Source organism: Monodelphis domestica, chromosome 1 (genome assembly GCF_027887165.1).
Source record: "Monodelphis domestica isolate mMonDom1 chromosome 1, mMonDom1.pri, whole genome shotgun sequence".
Classification (NCBI taxonomy): domain Eukaryota; kingdom Metazoa; phylum Chordata; class Mammalia; order Didelphimorphia; family Didelphidae; genus Monodelphis; species Monodelphis domestica.
Genome location: NC_077227.1, coordinates 224,280,956 through 224,286,955, shown reverse-complemented (window position 1 = coordinate 224,286,955; position 6,000 = coordinate 224,280,956). Strand labels below are relative to the sequence as shown.

The 6,000-nt window shown below is 37.3% G+C and overlaps 1 protein-coding gene across 1 annotated transcript in view; it reads left to right on the top strand.

Moving 5' to 3' along the window:
* Window positions 1-1,211: 1,211 nt before the first annotated feature.
* TC2N (tandem C2 domains, nuclear) overlaps window positions 1,212-6,000 on the top strand; it is a 70,964-nt gene continuing 66,175 nt past the window's right edge. The window contains exon 1 of the mRNA XM_007472548.3: window positions 1,212-1,340. The gene's annotated coding sequence lies outside the window, so the exon portion shown is untranslated. The remainder of the gene's footprint in view (window positions 1,341-6,000) is intronic.

Here is a 6,000-nt window from a genome sequence, read left to right as displayed (position 1 = left end):
AGGAGAATGTTGTCAGGAGGGTTGCTAATAAGATTGTTTTGTTCCAAATCATAAATTAATCATTTCAATCAACAGATTAGCACTTTAGACATTGGGATTTGTCAACTGGACAGTGATGAAGTAATGCTAGAAATTAATTCAGCAAATATTTACTTAACACATGTGTGAATCCTTATGCTACTGTTGGTGTTAGGTAAGATACAAAGAAGTATAATATTCAGTCTCTGCTTTCCAGATATTTACAATGTAGACATAAAGTTGTAAAAAGTAAAAAAAAAAAAAGCTTAAAACAATTCTAAGACTTTAACGAGGTAACATATGCTAAATGCCAAATGACAGATTCAAAAGGACTTTAGAAGTTTGCTGGACAGAGATTGTTTCCCTGGAGGTTGTTAGGGATTTATTAAAGAAGTAGATTTAAGGAAAGGGCTTGAAATTGGGTAGAATTTGAATTAGCAAAGAAGAGAAGCTATGAGACAATTAGGAGGGAGAAAGTCCTTGGCATATTTCACTTTGAACACACCAGCTTACCTTTTTAGGTTTAAAATAAAGACATAACTCTTCCATCAGTTCATGCTAATTTAGGCTAAAGTGATACGGAAGAGGGCAATTATGGCATAACGGAGAAAACCTGGTATTTGGAACTTTAAAATCTGGTTCAGATTATTATTCTGCTACCTCTATGATCTTGTGCAAGTCACAATTCTTTCTAACTCCTAGTATCCTCGTCTTTAAATGAGGGAGTTAGGGCTAGTGATCTTAAAGTTCCACTCAGCTTCAAATTTTGTGATCAGAAGTATGTTGTTCATAGGTTTGGGGGTTGGAGGGTTCAGAAGCGGGGAGGATTCAGATCTAAATTATAACTACTTAGAAGATCCTTTCCAGATCTCTACTAGAAACGAGCCCAGCGATAAAGGCTTCTCTTTTGACAGAACACATTTTCCGTCAGGAAAAGGATCTCTAGGTGGAAAGACACTTCCTCGTATTCGTAGAGCCCACTGAATAGCAAAGTGCTTAAAGCTTCAGTGACCCCAATCCCCTTTGAGTATCTTAGCATAGTAAAGGTTCTGTGTGTGTGGTTTGGGGAGTGGATGGCGGAGGGTGGACATTGGGGGTGGGGTAGGGAGAAAGGCAGAAAGGACGCAGGCGCAGCTTCAGGTAGACGACTGAGTTATTCTCAGTGATTCCTGGCCACACCTCCCTTAGGGGAGGGACCGGGAGGAGCCCTATGGGCGGGGTTCGTGGAGCTTTCGGCTCCTGGCTAGAGTAGGTGTGGTATTAGATTGTCCAGGCTCCTGAGGTGGAAGCATCAGGCTTGTGGTCTCCATCGAGCGAAGCAGGTAACTAACTGAAGTCGGTCCCGACTCGCGCTAGCCCAAGTATGAGGACTAATGCAGGTGGGACAAGAGGGGGACAAGACACCTCTGGGAGCAACGAGGACGCAGTCCAGAAGTCTAGTGAAGCAGGAGGGAGGAGGGGTTTGGGGTGCGGAAGCGTTCGCTATTCTAGCGAACTTTTCCTTAGAGGAGGCGAAAAAAGAAAAGAGGCACTCCCCACCCCTTATCCTCTCGGAAGCCTCCTAGTTTGAACCTGAATCTGTGGGCTCTTCCTCTGAAGATATTCTTCACCCCCCACCCCCAGCGAGGCGGGGCTCCTTTCTCCGCCCCTCTCCGCTACCTAGACTGGTATATTTCCTCAGGCGATTTTGTACGTGGAGTTTTAATCTTTGGAAGCCTCGAGGTCAGTCCCTGAGTTTTCCACTTTGGTCAGGAAATTTAGCCCTGATAGATGTTACGACGTAGGAAACCCGATCAGAGAGTAAAGAAGGGACTTGACCAAAGCTACATAGGCAATAAAGTAGCGTGGGCAGGGTTCGAATGCTGGATGTTTAACGCCAGATCCAGAGCTCTTAGGTCTACCTCACTTTATCACCTGTCAGCAATCACCTTTCACTTAGGCCTGGGGGAGGTGAACAACCCAGTCTGAGATTACAAGAGTAGGAACTTGTGGAGTCGCTAGCACCCAGAACCTGATTTCCTGCTGCCTGCTCGCAGCTCTCCAACTCTCTTTGACAGTGTTGACTTTTTACCCGCCCTCTGCCAACAACCTCTTCAGCATCTGCAATGTTTCGAGTAGCTCAAGATCCTAGACATCTGGGCGACTTCAGAACTCAGTCCAACTCCCTCACTTTACTGCTGAGGAAACTGACGTCCAAGGGAGGGGAACGGACTTTTCCCAAGGTCCCACAGCTAGAAACCAAGCAGGACTCACTTTCAGCCTAGTGCTCTTTCTAAATACACCTGACCTCAGCCACAAAAGTAGTGTACCTCATCAGTACTAGTCCTCAACTCAACCCTGGCTTTATTTTCATATCTTACAACTTGCTCATAGTCTATATCGTAATTTTCATTAATTTGGAGTTTTTTTAAAAGGGCAAAAGAAGTTTCGTGTTTACTATTTTTAAACTCATAAGAAATGAGTACTATGTATTATACTCTTCTATAGAGTCCTAAAACAACAACAACAAAAAAACGAGGAAATCCAGCTTCCACTTTCAATTATCACTGATTTGCTCCCTCAAGCTTAAATTGCATAAGCATAAATTTCTAAAGGATTCTTAGTTTTTGTTCTTTTCTTCAGCTGTAAAAGGCAGAGAATGATAATAGTTAGGCATTTTGCTAGGCTGTTTTGGGAAACTCAGAAGTAATAATAGAGGCAAAGTACCCCAAATCCCAAATGGAGTGAGGCAAAACCTGATGTGACTGAACAACAAGAAGCTTGAATTAGTAGAATTGGAATTTCTAAGCTATTAGAGATAATTTTGTCCAAACTCCTACTTAAGAGGAAATTACAACTTTCAGCATCCCTTTTTCCTTCATCCTTTTTTAATCTTGGTTTCTGCAAGGAAACAAATCAATATATCAGTACTGAGAACACAGCTTGAGCATTCTGAAACAGTTTCTGTATTAAGATGCTTTCTTTTAATAGCCTTGATATGGCATAGTCACTTGGGTTTTGTTTTCTGAATCACCTTACTGTAAGTACCACTTAATCAAAGTAACTGAATCACTAAATATTTTAAATAGATATCTAAGCCATCAAATCCTCAGTCATTTATAGAAGCCCCAAGAGAAAATATGCTTTAAATTGATATTTCTTAAAAATTATGTCTTGTTTAAAATTCTTTAAAAAATTAGTTTTTAGATTTAAGTTTCATAACAAGGTATAATTTTATTAGATAATATTGTTTGGTTAGGAATATGGTCAAAGTGACAGTATTTCATACCACTAACAGAAACAGAATATGTAGTTAGTTGAATTTTCTTCATTGTGCAATAACATTATTAACGTAAAGGTGAAATGAAATTAGTACTTTCTAAAATGCAAAGGCTTGCATTATTTACCTCTTTAATTGCATTGTTTTAATAATAAAACCATCAATTTGGAAAATTGTGATGTCTTCTGAAGGTCACTTCTAGAACCTGATTGTGTTGCTATTGACACATTTTGAATGTGACTATCCTATCATTTCTGTGTTAAGAATGATAAAAGTGTTGAAAGGGCATTGTTTTACATAAACTAAACTAGTAGTCTAGGTAAAAGTAGGAGATACAAGTGAATATTGTAATCATTCCTAGTTTTCTCTGTGCTCTTTCCTCCATGCCACCTCCCATAAGTGAGCTTCTGACCTGTCCTGTGGGAGAGGGGCAATCTTGGTGGTGATGGTATTTTTTTTTTATAGAAACGACTCATCAGAGAAACATAAATTGGAGTATTTGGTACCTATATTTTGTGTAAGTTGATCTGCTGAATGTGTTCCTGTTACATAGCATGAGTTATAGAAACAAGAATTGCTGGCACTAATGCTTGTTGAATAAATGATACTAGCTCAAGTATCCAATTTGTTCAGTCTAATATGTTTATGTCTGAGCCATTGATAATCTTTAAGAAGTTGGCATTTTTTCCCCTCACTTAACTATAAACAAGTATATAATAATAAAATCTTCAGCATATAAATATATTTTCTAAAATATGGTCAACACCTATTATTGCTGACTCCTCAATAATTGAAACATAACCAAACTGAACTTCTAAAAGAGCATGTATTACATTAGATTAGTGGTTCCCAACTAATGGTTCCACTATGTTTCTAGGGAATCAGGTTAAAAATTCTTTAATGGCACTTTAAGCAGTAAATAATTATAAAGAATATTATGAATAGTATAGTAAGTTACTCTGGAGGTTCATTATGCTTTATTTGGTTGTTGTTGAAAGGGGTTTGCAGGAAGAAAAGAAAAAATGGGGACCAGTGCATTAAGTAATGACTTCTTAGTCACTTCTCTCTAGTTTACTCTATAGTTGGAAACTCAGTGTTTCATTGTACTCCTAATAAAAAATGAGACTCTATCCTAGTATTTGAAATACCTTCTACTAAGAGCTCTATTACCTTTGGCTTTTATATAGTGTATATACATGATCATCAAATGGTGGTGTTTGTTTTTAATCTGCAACTAAATTTGAAAATAGTTTAAAGAATTTTGATCTCTAGAATTTTTGCAAACAGCACCCAGAAGTAAAGTTTCTTTGAACTGTGTAATTTACAGAAGTATTTTGTACTTTTCAGTTTATTCCACAGTAAACTTGAAGGTATTAACTGATTTTGACCAAATTTGTCATCATTAAATGATGTCAAGATGACTTGGTATAATTTCTTGCTCAGGCTATGATAAATTAGACAAATTCTTTTTTAATGAACAAATGTATACAATTAAATATTTAGATAGAGTTTATTATGATTACTATGACCAAGGTCTATAGTTCAGATCCACTTAATATAGAGTGATTGTGTGATTAAGTACATATATTATTGCAATATCTCTTTATTACTGATGTAAGATGTAGTTTACCCTTCCCCCAGAAGAGACTACACATTGTTTCTTATGTGTAATTAATGGATTGTAATAACATTTAATTAAGATTACATTTATTACAATATTGCATATTTCCTTAAATGAAACTTAAAAAGTTATGATACTGGTTTTTTATCAAAAGGTGCTTATTTAATATTAAGAGTTTCTTGATTTATTTGAGATTTAGCTTAAGTCCCATCTTTTTCAAGAGGACTGACTACTAATTTCTACAAGCTAATGCTTTCCCCTCTCAGATTGTCCTCCATTCTAAAAAAAGCTTTGTCATTGCAGAATCTATTTTTATCTATTTTTGTATCCCCAACACTATGCTAAATGCTTGATGAATATTATCTCATTAGAGCTTCCCTTAGCATGATGCTGAGAACATAATAAGGATTTAATAAATGTTCCTTCCAGTGGAGCCTAGACTTCATAGCTGTGCTTAGAGTCAGGAAGACCTGAGTTTAAATCCAGCCTCAGGCACTTAGTTGTATGGCCCTGAGCAAGTCACCTAACCCTGTTTGCCTTATTTTACTCATCTGTAAAATGAGCTGAAGCAGGAAGGGGCAAACCATTCCAGTATCTTTGTCAAGAAAACCGCAAAGAGAGTTAAGAAGAGTCAAATGTGACTAAATTGACCAAAGAACAGCAACAAAGTGCTTTTAGTAGAAAGAGCAATTCAGCACATTTGTAGGGAATAAAAATTCCCAATAACTAAGTAATTTCTGTGTGGGGTGCTTGTGATCTGCTTCTCAAACTTTTCATCTCTTTCCTCTTCCTGTCCAAGTGGTCTCTACTATTGTCCAAGAACAATATTGTTTTGGTTTCTATCCCATTCTTCTTTACCTTACTTAGTGTTCTATAGTAGAGGAATCAAACACACAGCCTCTGTGGAATCAGATTAAGTATACTTGGGAAATATTTAACGAAATAAAGATATGGTAGAACATAGCTAATATATACATATGTAGTTTTTTAAGTCAGTATGACTTGCAAGGATCCTTCTATAGGGTTAGTAGCCCTATTTCTATTTGAGGTCGTTTCCACTGTGACATCACTGCTCCATAGCATGTGAAATCATGACTACTCC